The 20141-nt window shown below is 34.5% G+C and overlaps 1 long non-coding RNA gene across 3 annotated transcripts in view; it reads left to right on the top strand.

Annotated features, from left to right (window-relative positions):
* Nucleotides 1–20141, top strand: part of LOC138857100 (uncharacterized) — a 44955-nt gene that overhangs the window by 21713 nt on the left and 3101 nt on the right. The window lies entirely within an intron of this gene.

The raw sequence follows: 20141 nt of genomic DNA, 5'->3' as shown, positions 1-20141 counted from the left end.
AATTTCGCGTGCGATACACAATTCAAATCGAATCGAATCGGTCGCAGTGCAATGCGAGCTGAGAGATTTTCTAGATTAATTGTCGGCTTGAGTGTAATTACTTGTTGCCAGTTGGATTAGCCAACACACTTCAGGGTAATTATTTACCATTCTTTTTTATATGATATTTATATATTATTTTGCATGTGTATGTGTGTGTGCATATTTAACGGTGCTTAACTGTTAGTGGCCATTGGAAGGGGTGTCTATCAAGCAAAGGCTTATTCAATTAGCTCTTTCAGCGTTAAGAAAGCGTAATGTGTCTACGAGAAAACGCAGTAAAATGTGAGTTTCTAAAGCGAAAATAATTTTATTTGCAAAAACACGCACCTGTGTTTGCTATCACGCCGTTACTGCATTCAAATTGTATGCTAAGGTGTTGTAAATGATTGTGATAAGCCGGCAGGTGCACAAAAGTGCGAAATCGCCAGCAATTTATATATATAACTATATACTTGTATATTTAATATATGTCATATCCAGTCATAGATTTAAGGTTAAGTAATCATAATTTAATAAAGACCAATCTTAAGGCGAAGTTGCAGGTATTTTTATGGAAAGGGCTTTATAGTACTGAAAACTAACTGACTAAAGACTTAAGACAGGAACTTTAAATAATACAAAACTAATTTGATACGCTCTAAGCAAGATGTTTTGATCATTTCAATTTCGTATCTATTTTTTTACTAAATCTTATAACAAAATTTCCGGTTTCTAACTAATAAAGCAAAACAAAAAAGTGAAAAGTCTACTTATTGAGCCTGTTTAGTAACAGTGTCATCAACCAATTACGCCAGCTTTACTTTATACCATTATATATCAAACATTTAAACTGTTTATGTCAGAGATTATGACAATAAATTTTTTATAGGTAAAGAGAGAAGAAAGTTTAATTTCGCCAACTGAGTTGCAATTAGCATAAAATGTTAACTATTCAGACTATAATTATGAACTAGGTATAAGGTAATGAGACGCGGTAAGGATTATTCGTACAAAAATACGCAAGTTTTTCTGAATCTTTTGTGACGGCACAGTTATAATCTCTTTACTATGACATTCGAAAAATGTTGTGTAAAATTTTGACGAAAAAATATTAAAAACTTCGTCAATGGCAGCAGTTACTCTGGAGCGTCGCGGTAAAAAGTAGATTTGCGGTGATATAACTAGGTGCTGGATCGACCGCAATCAAAAAAGGGGTTTAATCGTTCGATAAAAATTGAAACGATTGAACATATTTTTATGAAAAAATCGTCTAATTTGTTATTGGTAAATAAAAGCAAGAAAAAAGGTTACCTTCCTGAAAAAGATTTCCATACAAGCGCTTGATTCCGATCGTTCAGTTTGTATTGCAGCTATATGCTATAGTGATGCGATATCGGCGGTTCCCACAAGTGAGCAGCTTCTTGAAGAGAAAAGAATGTGTGCAAAATTTCAGATCCATATCTCTAAAACTAAGTGGCTAGTTCATGTATATACTGACAGACGGACGTGGCTAAATCAAATAAGTTCTCCATGCTGATATATATTTTAAGGGGTCTCCGACGTTTCATTTTGGGTGTTACACAATTCGTGGCAAATTTAGGGTATATGTTCAGAGCCGTAATACTTTTGTTTTCTTAAAGTTGATTGAAAACTTTTCAAAATAATTTTTCATATTGCCCGAATGAAAGTATTTATCATAATTGTACAATATTTCAGCAATCAAATTTGGTCATTTAATTTCTATGCAAATTCGTCCAAATTACGCAATTTTACACAATTTACCTTTTTTCTCATTTACAATTTTCAGGCAGCTAAAAAGGGCACCATCTATTTCATAAATTTTTCATATTGCTCCGCAACTGCAAGTACATTTGCAACACCAATAATTCGTACACTAGTATTAAGTAATTTCGCTGACCGCGCGGCAAACGCTTAGCGAACGAGCGAGCGAGTGTTTTGACCCAAATCAGTAACGGGCTATTGTACCGCAATTATCTGCCCCCACTTACACATACACCTCACTTATACATATATGCATATAGTCAGATAGTGTGCCAAGATTTGTAGTGCAGTGCAAAAACATGTCCGCCAATTTGCGTACCATCCGCAACACTTACACAAAAAATACTACAAAATTATGAAAGAAGGAGGGAAAAGTTGAATAAATAAAATTTATCGCATTTCATTTATTTGATTTCATGATTCGCACTTTACGCACGGCAATTAGCCACTCTTGTAGGCAAAGTTAGCAGCAAACAAAAAACCATCATAATAGACAAATTAATGTAGGCGAGCAATATAATTACAATACGTAATAACAACAATCACAGCTAATTTAATGCTCCACGCTTGCGTCGCAATGTCTGTGCTTACCACCGTTTTGCCGGTTTCGTGGGCGGCGGCGGATTCCAAGTGTACTGTGCTTGAGAGGAAGCTGGTGGAATTGCTCTCAAGTTGGTCGGTTAGTTTAACAGTCAGTCGTATAAAAAATAATAATTTGAAAGAAAGAGGTGCTCGATTGCTATGCCGCAGCCAATTTGGCATTTTTCTTTATGACCCTTGACACTTTAACAAACTTTTGTTGACTTTAGTCTTTATTGTACGGTTTTCTTTATTACCAGATATGAAATACTTCAACTTTTACCGCAATCGTAGCGTTAATGTCATACCTTTCTTATGCGAACCTAATGAATTTATATAACAAATAAGTTTTACTCCAATAAAAAAATGTAAATTAGAGCAAATTTTTAAATTTAAATAATATTTCTTTGCCTATTGCGGCAGTTTCTAATTCGTATAATAAAAGTTTAACAGTCCTCCATCTGGCATTACACGGGACCTGTAGGTCTATGGTCTACAAGTATGTACGGCGTGACATACAGCCAGTATAACCTAACCTAACTAAAATACGACGTAGGTCTTTAATAAAATTCATGAAATGATAAACCATTAATAACAGTAATTTGATAACTGAGGCAGATTATCTGAACGCACATATTATACAATATTTAAAACTGAAGTAAGGGCAAGATGTTAATTTTTTTGAGTAATTATTAAAATCGATCTAAACCTTCACCCAGCGACTCCAATATAATCAGCAAAAGGGAAAACCGATTGAAACTACATATATTAAAACAAAATTTTAAATTTGATTATTATAACTTGCTTAAGTCTGGTAGCGGTAGCTTAAAATTTTTTACATATAATATTGTACATATATGTATTATGATGTAGTGAATTTACATCAATAAAAAACTCAATTCGAATTTAATGATTACGCTTATACGTTGTTTTGCATTTTAGATGACGATATGTATGATTTATTGGTAATTTTATTAACTCTATCACTCAATGGAATGAGGATGTTTCATTTAATGCCTCCGAAACAAAACGAGTGAAATTGATACATACATATATTCCCTTACTCATAAAATTATTAACCTACTAAGTTATTTAAATCGAAAATATGACAAGACGCTACTTTTCTCGAATACGAAACCGTTAAAGTGTATAACTTTACTGTCTCTTAATACTATGTACTACTGACATATTGGCTATTCCGACTAATGAGCCGCTTCTTGAAGAGAAATATATATATATAATATATAATCTCCAATGTTTCTTTCCGGATATTACAAACTTCGTGGCAAACTTAATATACCCTGTTCAGAGTATAATAACAGTGCGAAATTGTCGTAGTCTCTATTTGAATCATTCTCAGCCCAAAATCCATTGCAGCTATTCCAAATGAAGCAGCTTTTTTAATAAAATTAGATTATTAAGCACATCATTAAATTTACTCAATAAAAAAATGATATACCATAAAATTCATTAAAAAAATATTGAAAAATGTTGTAATGTTTTTTTTGGAATAATTTTTAAGAAAGAATAGAAATTTCTCAAATTAGATTATAGTAAATATGTCTTAACACAATTTATCAGCTATGTCCACCAAGTGGCTCCGCGCCATCAATCAAAAGTTATGAAAAAAGCGCAATAATTACATGAACGTTAACAATTCATTAGTGCTGTGGGCAAATAAAATGCGTTGCCAGTGAAGTATGCAAGTAGAGGAAAAAGCAGAAAACATTGCCAAAAATACATAAATTTACATATTTTAAATCCAGACGCATTTTCCTGCCGATCAATTATATCAAAAGCCAAGTCCATAAACCATTGTGTGAACATATAAATCGCACACACACATGTATGGATACGCGCGCTTATATATGTTTATATTAGTGAGCTTGTATCCGCATTGGCTGCGTGCGCCTTTCATTATTCAATCCACTGCATACCGATGTGGAAAACAAATTTGTGAACATGACCAACAAATCGCCAAATCGCGCTCAGTTCAGCAAACCAACGCCAGAGCAAATGAATGTCTGTGGCTGCGTACAAATTTCATGCACAAGTATGTAAATCAATTAAAAGGAACACAACGTCACTAGGAACAAATTGCAAATTCATTGTGTTGCGCAGCCGCAAAGCCAACAAAAACCAGCGTGGCAAAAATAAGCAAACGACGCATTGCATGTGGCTAACGAAAGGTGATAAAATACACGAATAGGCAGGAGCATTTTCAGCCACACACACACTCACACACTAAGAAAAAGCCCTCCTAAAGCAATGCTGTGCGCATGCTCGAAGACATTGAGATTTTTTTGGCGTGCTTCCACTTAAATTTAACAAAATCATTCACTCCCACACTGACTGCCGTTGACGTTGGACCAATTCAGGTGAAGGAGATTGCATATTAGTTAGCTATTAGGGTGGGTGTATGTGCCAGTAGAATGTGTTTATTTTCAAGGTGTTACACAAGATTAAGTGATAAAAATGTGTATCTTATTATTTTTTTTTTCTCATCTAATTAGAGATTGACTATTCTTGAAAAAGATAAATATTACTGGGACGATTAAGATCTTTGAAAAAAGTAACAAATGAATAAGTAAGACAGAGCTCAGTTCGGTTTCAAACACTTTATAATCTTGCAACGTGCAAAGATACCTCAAAGGCAATTTTTTTGTGCAAAGTTGTATCCGCATATATTCATTGGTGCTTGATTTGTATTACATTTGCACTAATCGCCATATAGAATAGGATTATATTTTTTGCCTCTCATGCGAAATGACGAAGTGATCTAGCTAAGAACGTATACTGCATCTACATATGTACCAAATATTCTGTGGACACTATATTATATTTTATTTGAAAATGAACTGAGGATTTACTCTCATTACATTCGTTAGGTTGTGTCTTTAAGCCTTTTTCAACAAGAGATAAAAAAAAAATTAATCAAAAAGCGCAAATCCACCCTTAAAAAATTCTATAGAAGAGAATTTCGAATCAGATCAGCTTCTTTTACTTTACAAAGCTAACTACGGCTTTAATGAAGATATCGAAGTGCGATGTATTATCACAAAGCACTCCAGACTACGTCACTTTCTATCCCAGACAACATATACTGGCGATGCGAAGTTTTGTGCAGCCATATATATGTCGGACATTATATAAAAACTTATATTAAAATGATTATAGAAAGTTTTTTTTGAGCATTATATAGATTGGTATAAAAATGATTGCGGTCGGTCTAATCCTTTCAACCAGCAATAATATGGGCTTCCTTGTTGACTTCACTTTATACATATATGAAAAGTATGGTATGTAATCCATATGGTAATTTTTGGATTAAAAATTTTAATTTTTTATTCTGATTTTAACATTATAAAGTAAATCTAATTTTAATATAAAAAATTGAAGATTGAAATTTTTTTTTTTTATTTAATAATAAAAAATTGAAAATTTAACTTTTAATTACAAACACCTTGGATTACTTTTTTATACTCCCTCAACATATTACTCAGAGAGTTTTCTTCACCTAACAGTTGATTGTATCACCTAAAACTAATCATTACAGCTGTGAAGTTATGTATAGCACATATAAATGATCAGGGTGACCAGACGAGTTGAAATATTGATGAAACTTGCTACATATGTTCCTTGACACCCAAATCGTCCCACAAAAACGCCATTAAACGAAAACCTATAAAGTGTCATAACAAAGCACTAAATTAAGAAAAAAACTGTAACTGTAATTTGATACAGAGAATTGCAGTAACGTGGGACCGTTGGGCAAAAAAATTTAAAGGTGGACGTGGCCCCGACCCTAACTGATTGAAAGTATCTATCTTCCAAACCGCTAAGGCGAACTAAACCAAATTTACTAAAAGTCTCAACCTTTTAGCTCCTCTTCACACGCTGTGAAAATGGATAGAATAAGATAATAACCTCGCCCATTCCCCATATAAATACTACTAAAAATGCTCACTGAATAAATGCATTGCACAAGCATTAAATTTTACAACCAAGATGGTGGAGAAGGGCTTTATTGGAGTAGGAGTGAAAATTGGGCAATAGACATAGGAGAGTGGCACAGCTCACCTTTAGATGAAATCCTATATCCCAGGAACTAATAGACCTTTTTGCTATCAAGCACCATGAAATCGGGTGACAACCACGCTTTCTTCCCATATAACAAACTTTTAAATTCCAGTTGATTCTTTCCCTTTACAGATACACATCAAACATCAATGAAGTTATTAGAGTAAAACTTAACAGGAATAGTGTTCTCAAGGTATTTAATCTTACGCCCAAAAATTGTCGAAATCGGACAAGGACCCAGGCACCAAATATGTGAACTCCAGTTCAAATAATTACTTTTTTACCGAATATATCGGTCAATCTGTGAGGTCGAGTATTGAAATTCGGGTAAAATATTTCTTTGATGGCAGCATGCCTTTGTGAGGATAAAATTGGGTGAAGACTTCCTTTAGCCCGCATGTATGGTATATCAACATAGTAAAAAAAAATATTTTTACCAATCTTTCAGACTCTCCAAACCTGCAAAATTTAGTATATAAAAATTCCCGTTAGTCTTTGAACACGCCTCGTTAATATTTTCGAACTTCCAGTTGGCTTTATACCGCATCTACCGGTCAATATGTAAGGAATCTGAATGAAAATTAAAAAAAATAATCCCTTTTTTATAACAGTTTATTCTCCTGCCTTAAGTGGAAAAAAAGTCAGGGCAATACTTCCCTAGTTTAATATAGTATTCTACTTATCTAACTGTTATCATATTTCACTTTATTGAATATTTTTTAGCTGTTAAATCCATATAAGCCTAGTCCCAATCGCTCTGGCGTGTAAGCTGAAAACAGTCACAATCAATTTCTCATAATTCAGATTTGCGCATTCGTAATTCATATTTTTTTGTGGCTTACCTATCGCACCGGTTGAATCTAATGGACATGAAAGTAAATCAATATTTTTTTGCACACATAATACCTTGCAACACATACACAGCTTTATGCACTTCTTGGTAAAAGAAAATAACCAAAGCTGAAAAGGTGCTTGATCGAATGCTTTGGCTCTTTTAAGGCGGCATATTTTAGAAAGTAGCATTACATGCGACTAACTACGCCCCCTTCACTGAGCACATCCACCTAAGCACACATACATACATACCTAGGTGTTGCTTATGTGCAGACGAACCCAAATAAGCGTATGCAGGCTCCCGGCCACAATAACCGAATAACACACATACTCCCAAAAGGCAAAGGCGTTCAATAAGTCTCAGGTGGTTGGGCAGCGATCGCCATAGACTGTTTATGTTGATGGTGGATGTGAAGGTGGAGGTGTTGCCGTTGGTGCTTAAATGGTTTGGTGTGGTGGCGGCAATCGATCTCCTTGCGAATGCAATTACTTTTATTGTTGTGCTACGCTAACGTGTTGTAGTTGTTGTTATACTCGCTAGTCGCTATTACTCGATTTGTATGAGTTATGCACTGCCACAATTATTGCTCTGGAAATTTGTGTATGCGCAAGATTAATTTATATATTTTTTGTTTTAATTTTTATACCCTGAACAATAGGTGCCATACGAACTAACCGATCAAACCTTGTATGAAAAACTTTTTTATTTGACAACGGACCTTGACGTAATCCGGCGTGACTTATTGTTCAAGGCAACGCCACAATCTCCGAACAAATTCTTCAGATCGGTTTACTATAGCATGTAGTTGTTATACAAATTGACCGATGAAAATCAAGTTTTTGTTTAGAAATTTTTTTTATTTGACAAGATATCCTCATGAAATTCGTTTGTCAAATTGATTGTCAAAATCAATGCTACAATATCTGAATTGTTCAGAACGGATCACTATTGCATATAGCTGCCATACAAACTGTCTAATCAAAATCAATATAAATCTTCATAAAATATTTTTTTCAGATTTAGTTATGTCAGAGCTTATTTAATAAATGCACCTGTGAAAGGTATTATGGCTTCGGTGCAGCCGAAAGTAATGTTATTAATTTTGTTTTTTACATTTTCATTTGCCTTTTATTGTTGTTGCTATTTGTTGTTTTTTGTGTGTTCGCATATGTTTGTAAAACAGTCGATTTTCGCATTTCGTGAATAATACGTGTAAATATTTCATACAACATATTTTCTGGTGTATTTGGTGTGTTGTGGGGTTGCCACCATTTAAAGTGATTATATTTTATACATATTTTCCCCCTAAACAACCGTAAATGGCGAATGGCGTGCGTGGCACAATAGTCGTCGGCCAGCTAGGCAACATGTTGCAGACTTATGTTGCTCAGCACGCCTTGTAATCGATTCTGTGCAAGCTGCTTAATTTGTCTGACTAACTTTGGTGGTTGGATTTGCCTTTGCCTACTGCTTGCCGCCTACTGCCTTACGTAACTGCCAAATGTTAAATGTGGAGCGCGCTGGAGGAGCGACCGACACAACGCCGCTATGACCAATAATGGGTATTACCATCATCACACCAACTAACTGCACAATAATCGGTTGGTGGCGTTTACGTTGAATTATTATTGGTCAGAAGTACGCGCACGTCAGCGTCATACGTAATGAGTGCCGCACTGCTTGGCCTGTGGCTGATATTCGGACATCGCGCAGTTGCGCCGTCAACAGCCACTCAACCTATAAACGCATGCGCGTCGCCGTACGCCAATTTTCACAATCACAATCACTCGCAATTACATTCGCATTCGTGCTCGCACTTTTCAGTGCACAAAAATTCTGCTTTTTTCTGCAATCACACAAATTTACATTTATATTATATTTACATATGTATGTATATGTGTATGTATATACAGTTAAATGCATATTTATTTATTTGCAATTTATTTGTTTGGCTGCTCGTTGATTGACCATAAAAAGCTTTGAGTAAAAGTTAAATCGTATTTACGATAGTGTTGCTAATTTGATAGCCGATTTACTGACTGACTTATGCCGAACGCGTATGCAATTAATGATTTTCAAATGTTAGTTAATTTTTTTCGTATTCGAAGTCGGGAAATTTATGCTCGTTTTAATTAATAAACATAAAATATTGATTGTTGGGTGTGTGGGGAAAGGTAGTTTTAAGATAAGATATAAAAAGATTTGAAAAAAAATGTATATATACATATACAACATATATATACAGTACACAACTGTTCTGCAGTAATAAAAGCTGACAGAGATTATAGAGCCATTTTTAATCTTTCAAATGTCGCGTACTAATAATTTATTTCTTTATTTTTTAATTGTCTTCCAACATTGCCTTTTTTTGCATTAATTTATTGAAACGAGTTCGTGCTTTAAGTCTCTTGACCAAGGGATCACCTCTGTGTACTGACAAACTAAATTTCAGCATTTACCACAGTGAATTTTCACAATTACTGTAACATTTTAGTTTCCATATATCAGTGCATATTATCTTATGACATTTTGCTTTATATTTAAATAACTTCAATATAAATAACTTCATCTTGTGGCAAAAAAAAAAATCTGTCCAAATGTTGCTGAGCTTCAATGTTATCATAAACTCGAGGTTCTAAACGATTTCGTCAGATTCGGTAGCACTCCCATAGCCCAATATGCATTTATATGGGTATTTTTTATAGACGTGTGGTTTTCAATGAGGCAATACTTTTTTCGTTTTGACAGCTGTTACCTAATCTATACTCAGCTTGATTTGCCATTTCATAAGAAACAGACTTACTTCGGAACAACGTTGGCAAATCGTACAATTTTATTACTAAAATAATGGTTCGGTTTGGCATCGTGCGCTGCGTCCAATATTTGGTCGACTTAATCGCTCTGCAGAGTCGGTAATTCGAGTAACCATGGATCGATATCGCTCCTCTTTTACACTAGTAGATAATTGCGGATCCTCAGAGATGTCGTACTGTGGAGCCGAGTATCAACGAAGATCCGAATGAGTCCATCCGATATCATGCGCAACAATTAGAGCTAAGCCCATTTTATGGAAAAGTTTGCGGAATGATCTTGGTTTGCGAATGGGCCCAAAACTAGATAGCTACCAATCCCGATTTTCACAAGAAAATTTTGTTCAGTGACGAAGCTTACTATTGGTTGAATGGATACGTTAATAAAAAATTGTCGCGTTTTGAGTGATGATAATCTACAAGTTACATCCTCAAAAAGCCACTGTTTGGTGTGCTCTGTGGGCAGCTGAAATCATAGGTCCATATTTTTTTCAAAAATCAAGGTGGTCATAATGTTACGATCAATAGGGAATGCTATAGAGCCATGATAAATGACCTTTTCGTGCCTGATGTGGTCTACCTTTGGTTTTTTATGGCATACAGCCAACGAAACAATCAATTCATTGCAGGAAACTTTTGGTGCGCGTATTATTTCGCAGCGTGGAGCTGTAGCGTTCCCTCCAAGATTACTGACATTGTGGGCTATTTTTTTGTGAAGTCGCTTATCTACGCAGATAAGCCCGAGACGATTCACGCCTTGAAAGAGAATACGCGGAGGGTTTTACTGACATACGGCTATTGCTGCAAAAAGTGGTTGAAAATTGGGCCTCTCGGTTCGAATTTATTCGCCGCGGCGGGCACTTCACCGAAATCATTTTGGGCAATAATGGCGAACTGTTGTCGTTATAATAAAGCTAAATTCTTGGCCGTAACATTCAAATATATGCGTTTTATTTCTTCTTAAAAACCACTTGTTTTAAAAATACACTTTATATATATAATGAATAAATTACATTTCGATACATTAGACCATTGTTATGAATTTACGCTTTTTTTTAAAGTAAACTAGAATACCCTGGCCACGCCTTGCTGTGGCTAAGGCATAATTAAATTATATTTAGTAAGCTGTTTCATTTATTTAAATGTAATTAGCAAAATGTATTTCTGCATTTTTTGCTGTCTATATAGCTCAATTACCGAGCCAGTTATGATTAAAGTAATTACTTTTTGCGTCTTGGAAAATAGGCCAATTAATTAATTCTGTCCGTGTACAATAGTGCTGAAATTGTCTGGCAGTTTAGGGCATTTCGTATTTGGTTGCAGTTAGTAAATGCTCAAAAATGTCATAAGCATTAAAAAAAAAATGTCCGATCGCCACCAACAGGATCACTCGCTTGGCCATCTTAAAGATCGTCCGAAAATTTCATCGGTATAGCCGTTTTGGAGTTTATGATATATTGGAATACTCCTTTATATTATTAAAATTTTTATTATATCATCATTACTGTATTTAGGAAGCATTTCTCTTGTATTCATAAATTCACTAAGACCTCATAAGTCAAAATCAAGCTTCAGGTGGCGAGTTGCGTCAATGGGGATAGCATAAAAAATACATATACACACCAAATTTCATGATGATCGGTCAAATAATTTCTGAGTCTATTGATTTCATAATATACACATCTTTCTTTATATATTATATATTGTATATTTAAAACGCATCAGTAAACGAATACTTTCGGGGCGCTACAACTTACCTTGAATTCTTAAAAATCCTTAATTATTTACTTTATTATACTTTATTATACTTCAATATACTCCATTGTACTTCAAAATGTTTCATAATGACATATATTTCCACAACGCATGTGTCAACACAAATTTGGGTTATAAAACAATAGAATATCATCATAGTAAATAAAAACTGTATTTGACAGTTCAAAAAGAAACTTTACAAGATTGCTCGTCAGGGCAACCTAAAGATTTCCTGAAAGTTTCATTGAAATCGGCCCAGCCGTTTCGGAGCCTACACGGAACATACACACACACTTTCTTTTTTATATATATAGAAGATAGATAAATGTGTCAAAGCCGGAATTATTACAAATTTCTATTGTAACGAAAAATGGAAAAATGCAGTGTTGACCCGTTTTTTTATGATAGCTCCATATGTTTACGACATATTTATATTTAATCTAAAACTTAGTAAGTCCTCACCAATTGTGTTCAAATTTCAAAACCAATTTTTACCGTTTCATAGCCTTGCACTAAATTTAAGCTTCTTAGAATTTTTCACACTAACATTTACGAAAGTTGCATAACAAATAAAAAAAATTCACGTGTTTTACAAAACAACTCGCAGCATGATTTCGCTGAGTTCATATATAGATTTTCTTTTCAACATAAAGTAAAATATTTGTACACAAAACATGCCCAATATGTGGCGTTTGAATTGGAATATGTCTAAAATTAATATTTATTGTCCTTTTCGTTTCATATTTAGATCACTTACAAATAATATATATAAAATATAAGATTAAGACTATAAAAAGCCTGAAAAATAGTGAATTTTTTATTTCTTAAGAAAATGTTTATTTATTCGAGCTACTTTTTGAACTCGAGCTACTTTTTGAACAAACCTTGTATCTGAAAGACTAATGTGAGGCGTTCATTAAACCATATAAAATGACACTAAATTTAAAATTTACAATTTCTAGTAAAGTCAAGAAGCTACCAATTTCAAAATGAATTATACACCAACTTCGTCGACAAACATAAATTATATATATTTAACTGGAAATCGATTATAACAAATAGCTAAAATTCTTATATTATATTTCAATTACACTTACACCAATATTAATTATTGTAAGCTTGTGTGGTGAAATTGGTTCTTGTGGGGATTGCTCCAGAAACTAAGATTTTTACACAAGCCCTGAACGGGGTAAATTTTGAAATTTATTAATTTTTTGTAGAAAACCTACCTAGCACCTACCAAACCGATTTCGACACATGTTATTACTGTACATTAAAAAAAATTCATAACTTCTCACAACCAAAAATGGGGCAATGCATTTTTATTATGTCATCAGGTGTGTTTTTTTCACATTTTATGCCATCAATGCGTACCTTTCAACATAAACTTACCAACTCATATCCATTACGCGCCACATACTTTACATTTTGCCAACAAAAGTAAGCAATTCGCACATTTCTCACATTGCTTGCACACTTTAGCATCAACTCCTTATGAATTGTATGCATTATTTATATGAAATTCGGGAAAATGCAAACAATGATACATTAAAATATTATATGCACATATCCTATCACATTATGCTAGGCGAGCATGTATCAGCTCGTAAATAACTACAATAGATATGTATATCTATATATGTATGTTTGTTTGTATGTGTGTCGGTGCAGCAGAAAAATATTACAGGCGCCGCTGCATTGATTTTCGTAATTGTTTTAACGTCACATAAACAAAAAATGCATATGTTGCATGCCACATAGATTAATATATGCATGTACATATATACAATACATGTATCTCGGAGCATATAATATGTGTGTGTGAGTTTGTTTTTGTTACATTTGCGTTGAGTGAGTTTGTCGTGTTAAATTTTTTGCATTTTTTTGGGTTTTTTTTGTTTGTGTTTTTATTTATTTTCTCACTTTTTTTGTTTTTGTCTGTGTGTTTTTTTTTTATTTTTCTTACTTTTCTTCTTTTCATTATTTAATTTTTTATTTTTGCTTTTATTGCATTGTGCGTGTGTGTGCTTTGTGAAATTTATAAAAAAAAAAATATTAAAACCATAAAATCGGTGTATTTATGAGGGTTCGGAACATGTTTTGCTACCACACTTCCTCAAAACTGTTGCATGTTGCCGCTATTCGAAATCTAATGGGATTGCCTGAATGCCTCCAATGATAATTTATTTCATTTGCTTTCGCATATAAATGTTGTTAGACTTACATACATAATGTTACACAGCACACAACTAAAACGTAAATTGTTGCAGGTTTTTCTTTTCCTTCTACTGACTGCTTTTTCATTTTGATTTTGACGATATTTTTCTATTTTTCATATTTTTAATTTCTACATTATGGACTTTTGCATAAATATGCGAAATTATAAATGAACGTTAGGTGGGTAGACCGTTACACATGTATATATGTATGTACGTACATATGTATGTGTTAATATTACAAAAATATTAAAAGCCATGCATTTTAAAAAGCAGCAAAAGAAAAATCGCTCACTATTGAGAAATCCACTTATGGCCATTATTTGGCATATGAAAGTTGCCACACTTGCGCACAAAGCTGTTATGTACCTGGTACTTATATACATATGTACATATAGGTGTGCATGCTTCTGAGTGTGACCAGTATGACCAACATTGTTGCCAACAAATATGCACCGACAAATCGGACAATGAAAAGATCACTTGTTGTTGTCCAAAAATTAAAATGAGACCATAAATCTACATGAGACGGTTTTTAATGTGCTAAGAATGGTCGACATCGTGTCTGCAGCAAGCAAATTATCATCTCATTATCTGCCATGCTGAATTAAAAATTGACAAAGACTGCATTTAAGCATACCCTATAGGTAATCCAATTCGTCCATTTAGAAGTATAAAAGCTTCAATTTCTAAACAACTTTGCGTGATTATTTAACTAGTTTTCGACTAGTTGTTAGCAGAATACCAAAACTATTTGAACATACTCAAAATTCCGTCGAGTTCCAGAGATTTAATTGTACTTATACCTTAAAAAAAAATTAAAACTATTGAAAATTCTTACAAATTTTTTTTTGTTTGAGTGGATAAAACCGCCTCAGATTTAATTTTTGACCAATAAACAATAAATTTATTGTATCTAATCTATATAAAGGATGTTTTTTTTAGAAATCTGGTATTCAATAAGAAACAAAATGCGGCTGGCTCGATCAAATTCTAGCCGAGAGATCCAATTTTCGACCACTTTTTGCAACACTTGGGGCCGTATATCAGCAATAACGTACCGAATATTTCCTCCTAAGACGTTAATCGTTTCGGGTTTATCTGTGTAGACAAGCGACTTCACATATGCCCACAATAAATAGTCCAGCGGTGTTAAATCGTACGATCTACGCCACATGCCGACCCGAAATAATGCGCCCACCAAAAGTTTCCTTTAATAAATTGATTGTTTCGTTGGTTGTGTGACATGTAACGCCATCTTATTGGAACCAAAGGTCGTCTACATCAACATGCTATAATTCAGGCATGAAACAGTCATGAATCATAGCGTTCCCCATTGACCTTAACACTATGGCAGGCGTAATTTTTTAAGAGCTATGGCGATGGTGATTCCCTCTGCCTATAGAGCACACCAAACAGAGTTGCACGAGTTGGATTTTGTAAGACCGCACCCCAGGATCCTTCTACAAAATCTTCCATAAAGTGATGTGGACCAATTACGATTCAATAATTCCGCATATTAAAGATCTGTGCCCATTCCGTATTTCTAAATGTTGGATCCGGAGTGAGTAAACTTGGCTCATGCTTAATATTTTATGCAGAATAAGATGCTTACTGCCTCAGATATCTCGCGCTCCTGTGATCGGTCGTCTGTCGATGCAGATCGTGGACTTCTATCATGTTAGCCGTTTTCGGGGCACATGAGAGTGTTTAATAAAAACAAAAAACTTTTTTGACAGTGACCAGCGTAGGAGAATACTAATCATCATCCAAGTGTTCTATGATAACACTAAAATTAAATTTCTCTTTGCGATAGTGGCGCTATCGAATGGCGAAGCTAATCATTATTGGACCGCCTTTCTACGTATATGTTTATTGCTTAATTATCGTTGTTCATCACCTAAAAGATATAAAATGAAAACAAAAATTAAATCATAAAATATACATATATGGATACTAATCTGGTTACTTAACACCGTAATCTGATACCACACTATTATTGGGTAAAATTTTCGCTACAGGCTAGTTGCAAGTGCCCAAGCATGCAATGACCGAACGCGGCTTGGCAGGTGAATTACAAGCGCTACACATGCAGTGGCGCCACAATCACCACGCCAAAACATAAACAGAAATACTAATGCCATATCAATAGCAATCACCAAATCAGCAGCAAACTACAGTAGTTTAATCAAAGCGGTCATACTGAAAAGAGCATACACTACACGAGCCACCACATTAAAAAAGCCATACAATACATTTTCAGAACGCGCGGATTTTTGCTGCCTAACGGTAAAAACAGATACAGAAAAAAAAATAAATAAAAGCGATTGGTTGCTGCCCACTCTTTAAGCACCTTTAAGGTGCACAAACAAAAATCCACGTTTTAGTACAAGCATATGTATGTGTTTGTATGTGTGGATGTGTGGATGTTTGTGTTTGCTGTTCACCGTCGATATGCTCGAAAAGCGGATCAAATTGCGATTGCGCAATTTATTTGGCCAAAAAATCGTAAACGGTAGTTGTCAAAAAATTTATGCCAACATTTGCTGAAATAATTTGTCAGTCAGAAAATTATGTTTAGTATACACACACATAATATATACTCTTACATACACACATGCACATACATTTTTTATGACATTTTGGTGTATGATATCTGATTGTTTTACATTTTTTATTGCCCTCCGTGTTTTTTCCAAAAGTGAGCGCTCCACAATACTGATTAAGGATATTCTCGCAAGTGCAGTTTTTGCGCAAAGCTAATTGTACCGTTACTTAACGGTATGCTCTAGAATATACTAGAATAATTAAAATACACTTTTGGAATGGATACATGCATTTATGAGTACTTATGGGGGTTATTAAGCGCTCCTAGCAACTTAATGGCATAAAACCAGGCATGCACATACACACACACACACATACACATGTACGTCTAACTAGATGCAGGGGTGTGGCCACGCATAGTTGGATTTTATTACTAGGTTTAGTGACATAATTGGCAAAGGCTGTATATAAATGAGTTCACCTGCTTAGAGAGAATTGCGAAGCGCCCAAGAAGTAGCCATTTATGTTGGCAGGTGCTGTGGCTGAGAAAAAGCATAATTGTTACTAACTCAATTACAATGTTGCACTTTGCTAGTGAGTGTCCTACATAATCGTCATACAAATGGTTAGAAATTCAAAAAAAAAAACAAATTTTTAACTTTCGTCATAAAAAGAATTATTTCATTTAATTTTTTTTTTTTTTTTTTTTTTTTTTTTTTAGTATTTTACACTTGATAACAACACTTCCAAATAGCAGTAAACAGACAAAAAGCTGATGCGTCAACGAAAGATCTCCAGCTGTTTAATTATCTGTCGATTCATTTTTAATTTTTTGAGGTTGACAACATCAATGGAACTTCAACTGAAATTAGTTATAATTCGTAATACCAAACAAGAGCTTATTGGTTCTAAGTTGGTTTAAATGTTTCTTCAATGTATTTACCAATTAAAAAGGATATCAAAAACAAATTTTATGCGACAGTTTTCAAGTATGGTAATATAGATTAATTAAAGAATACTTAGTCCTGCTATAGGTTGGCAAAAATCACACGCTGATCCCTCCAAAGGGTGCCGACTGGTAATAGATACCATAGTAACATGACGGTGGGCAGCTAGTATAAGCATCTATACGGATGGGTCCAAACCAAATAATCGAGTGGGAGATCTTTTCGAAAAAATTAGAAACCGAAATCGCCTTCCGTCTACCAGAACCACTGCAGTATCTTCGAAGCGATGATCACAGCAATTGCAGAAAGCCTTCTTGTTCTGACAAGGAGTGTGCTCACAACAAGGAATATATTTATATACAGATAGCCCGTGGTTTTGAAATCACTTAAGTATCTTAGAATTTCGTCAAAAACAGTTAAATAATGCCTTGATCTCTTAGGGAAACTAATATCATATTTCACGATAAACCTGCAATGTGTACCAAGACATAGTGATATTCGTGGTAACTGTGAAACAGGTGAACTACCCAGAACAGGCACCACCCTACAATTAGACTCCGGAAAAGAGGGAATTTATATGCTTCTGGCTACTTGTATATGTTTAATCTGCAAACATGTTATAAATATAGCTGGATTTAGAGTCAATCCCTAACTTGCTCAGCATAGGTTTATACATAACAGGCTAAGTGAGACGCCGACTTGCTGAGGGATCAGCCATCTAATCTAACCTTAGCTAGATTGGACCTCCAAGCCACTTCCTTCATCAACCAGCATAAAAAAGTAATAAACAAGGTTTTGCACTGTTTTAGAAATTCTCACAAAAAATTCACGTACATATATATTTATTATATATACATAGGTATGCAATATGTGCGCCGTCATAGATACACACGTAAATGGCCAGTAATGACCATAATTGTTGCAACTCTTTTATGTCATTATTGTCAATTTGCAATGCTATTTATCGCATTACTTGCAACACCAAGCTTGCAGTGTATTTTCACAAACATACATACATACATGAGTTGCCACAAACAACGAGCCAGCAATGGTTTTTAACAGTTCCTACTCCCCAACTGGACATATTCATAAAAAACTAAATATGTTTGTGTGTGTGTGTGCGTGTGTGTTCATTTGTGTGTAAAAAGCGAATATGAGTGAATAGAAAGCAATGACGAGAACAACAACTACAGCTTAAACAGCATGAAAAAGCAAACGACAAAGCACGTTGTTATGTAATCTAACTGTAAGTGGTCACTTTCTTGTATTAAACATGTTGTTGCAAAATAATATAAGTCCAAACGAATAAATATGGCTGAAACAAAAGCAAAAAAAAAAAAAAGCTCAATGGAAATCAATAAAAAAAATATTGAAATCAAAAAAACAAAAAAATCTGGAAGCAAAAATCATTTGAACTCAAGCAAAAAGTAAGCAAGCAATTGCTGCAGCAAAATCTCATGCGCAAAAATTGTTTGAAAAAACTAAAATTCACTTTTTATTGTTGGATGTCGCGCTGTCATTGTTGTTATTGTTTTTTTTTTTGGTTGTTGTTACTACTCTCGCTGTTGCTGCCACGTTGACCGACTGACCAAATGTCCGCATGCACCAATTCGCCAATTGACCAGCTAGAAATAATTCAATCGCATCGCCAACATTTCGCTTGTGGCATGCAACAAGCACGCGAATGTATGTACATATACATATGTGCATTCATATTGCGGGTGTTTGCACGTGTTTCTTTAGCCATAGCTTCCTGTATACAAACGTTTCGTTCGTTGACTTTTGCCCGCCACTGCATACTTCTGTGCGTGTGTGTGTGTGTCTGCAATTTTTTTTTCTTTGGTCACATCGCCGCATTTGGGCTCATGGCAACATGCTAGCGATTTTTTTTTCGTTTTCGTGTATTTTGTCGCTGTTGTATTTGAGAATTTATTGTCTCCAAGATTATCCTCACCGTTGGCGCTCTCAAATGGGCGCTGTTAGTGCACTTTAAATTTATAATCTGCCCCTCCAATCAACGATCATAATTCATAACTCGAACAAGTCGCTGGTAACGTGGTCACTTATATACATACATACATACGCATGTACATATGTATACCAATATTTATGCATAGTACTAAATTGATTTCATAGATCAATAAGGCTTTTTAATGTAGCTATATGTTGCACAGTGTATAATAGTTAACGGGTTTTTGTAATGTCTAAAACGTTTCGAGTTGAATATGGATGCAGGCTTTTATATACACTTGTACATATTTCAAATTGATCAGAAGAGGAATTGATTTCCGGATATCTGTCTGTCAGACTGTCAAAAACTGATATTGCATTTGCGAGGGACCACTGCCCCATCCACAAAATAAAATCATTTAAGGATACATTAAGTGCTATGATAGACGAAGGCGGTCCAATAGTACTTCGTATCAAAAAAAAAAAAGCAGAGGAAAACCATATTGTACATTTGCTCTACTCCAGATGTGCCATATATTATAGAATGCACCTTGTGAAGCCTTTGTGGTAGCTATACCATTCTGGCCGACAAGGTAATCTTCGCACTTCTTCGGAGCAG

This window comes from Bactrocera oleae, chromosome 4, assembly GCF_042242935.1.
Source record: "Bactrocera oleae isolate idBacOlea1 chromosome 4, idBacOlea1, whole genome shotgun sequence".
Taxonomy (NCBI): domain Eukaryota; kingdom Metazoa; phylum Arthropoda; class Insecta; order Diptera; family Tephritidae; genus Bactrocera; species Bactrocera oleae.
Note: the sequence above shows the minus strand (reverse complement) of the source record. Positions and strands in the feature narration are given on the sequence as shown.